This window comes from Dromiciops gliroides, chromosome 1, assembly GCF_019393635.1.
Source record: "Dromiciops gliroides isolate mDroGli1 chromosome 1, mDroGli1.pri, whole genome shotgun sequence".
Lineage (NCBI taxonomy): Eukaryota > Metazoa > Chordata > Mammalia > Microbiotheria > Microbiotheriidae > Dromiciops > Dromiciops gliroides.
The window spans coordinates 550116262-550118653 of NC_057861.1; positions in this window are offsets into that span (position 1 = coordinate 550116262).

Here is a 2392-nt window from a genome sequence, read left to right on the forward strand (position 1 = left end):
TTCAGTTGGGGAAGAAAATTGAGAAATGGTTCTGATTTTAAAACATTTTTTAAATTTTATTTGAAAATTTGTTGCATTTATTTTTAAAACATTTTTTTAAAAATTTATTTATTTTTAATTTATGAATTAAAAAAGCATTTCCATAACATAGTATAATTAAAAAAATAATAGCATAAAAAGATAATTGCACATAGAATTGCAGATCTATTATGTACAACTTGCTATTCCTTTTAAATATATAAAAGATTTTTACATCAGAGTAATTTCGAGATATACTCCCTTACCCATCCAATGGCCTTATAACAAAGAACAACCATTAAGGAAAGCTAATCCACATAGTAACCACATCTAACAACATATAGAATACAGCACACCTGCAATTCCCTACCTTTCTACCAAAGGGAGAGAGATATGTTTCATCATTTGTTTTCTAGTTAACACAGATACTAAGAATTCAGCTCTTTTAGGACTCTTTCCACTTATATTGTTGTAGTTATTATCTATATTGTTCTCTTGGTTCTGCTCACTTTACTTTGCATTAGTTCAAACAAGTCTCATGTTTCTCTGAAGTTCTCATTTTAGTGGTTTCTTATTGCACAATCATATTACATTAGCTTCCTATATACAGTTTGAATAGCCATTATCCAAAATTTGTACATTTTTTTTCTACTACCAAAAAAAAGTTCTACTATGAATATTATCTTACACTGGTGCCTTTTTTCCCCCTGTCTTTGACTTCCTTGGGGGTGTAGCCAGTGCTGAGTTCTTCAGGTCAAAAGATGTGAGTAGCTTAGTGACTTTTCTTACATAATTCCAAGTTCATTTCTAATGGCCGATCAATCAATAGATTCACTAACAATATGTTAGCGTGCCTGTCTTATTGAAGCCCCTTCAAATATGACTATTTCTATCTTTTGTCAATTATTCCATTTTTAACAATTGGCTAGGAGTGTCCTGACTATTCTCTTGAATAAATTATTCATCATATATAGGCGGAGCACTTACACCTCCCAGGATTGTTGTGAACATCAATTGAAAAAAATGTTTGTAAAGCTTTTAGCGCAGTACTTGGCACGTAGTAGAAGCTATTAAAATGTTGGCTATTATTATTAAATTTTATATTGTACTGTTATGGAAATGCTTGTTTTATTCCATAAATTAAAAAGAAAATAAAAAAGTATTCACTAGCCATAATTAATAAAATGATTGCTAGTTACCCAGCTCGTTACCCACTTTTGAAAAAATGTTTCTATTTCAAACCCATCTTCTGTTTTCATCAGATCCGTGTGCAATAAATAATACTGTGTTTCCTCTTTCTCCTCCTCCTCTTCTGCATCTGATCTCCTGATATGGCTTCCAAACTCTGAAGCTCAACAACACCTAAACCAAACCACCCACCACCCACCTCCCCTTGAACACCAGTGCACACACTAATTACCCATTCTGGGTGCACTTGCAAATAATATGTAGGCACCATACTACCTCTGTCCCCACCACTACACTCTAAACCTAAAAAATTTCTTTGGAAAAGAATGAGATCTCTGCTCTAGCCCAGTTTAGAGCTCCTTCAGTGGTAGCTAACACCATAAAATTACATGAGACGTTTCAATAAAGGCCTACTGACATTATGCTGCAGAAGAAAATTAAAATGATGTAAATGTAATTCTACATATGTATAACTCATACACCACCCTTTATTTCTTGTATTTTTAAAATAGAAATTCCTATTTAAATATAGCCTGCTAAAAGCAGACCCAATTAGCTGATTCTGCATGCAACAGATCTCTGTTATTGCTTATAATTTAATCTCTCAGCTCTGGGCTGAAGACTTGAAAGTGTTCAGAGAACATCGCAAGTTTGTCAGTGTCACCAGAAACAATAGCTGAGGGTGTATTGTTACCTGGACATTACCCACAAGTAGCATTTCAGTGGCTACCAGTAAAGAGGCATTTCTAACTTGTAGGTTTCTAAAATTTATTCTGCTTCAGTAATTAAGATCCTTCCATGAAAGCAATTAATATTGTAACCGTAAACATTTTTAGGAATTGTTAACTTCAAAAGGTCTAAACTCCTGCATTTCTCAGAGAAGCCTTCATCAAAATTCATGCCCCAACTCTACACCAACTACAGAAATTCACTGTTCACTAAAGTAAACATCTGACTCTTTAAGATTTGATGTCTAAACACTTGTTGGTTTTAAAGACATGTTTATTTGACTTTTTAAAAAAATTACCCTGCCCCACACCCATTTTGGTCCACACTCTAAAAAGGTCCAAAACCCCCCCCAAAAAATCTCCAAAAATATTTATGATTTTGAAAGTAATACATGCCTGAAAAGAAGATCATTCAACTATGTTAGGAGAAAAATATGTATTTTTCAAATTTGTAAGGA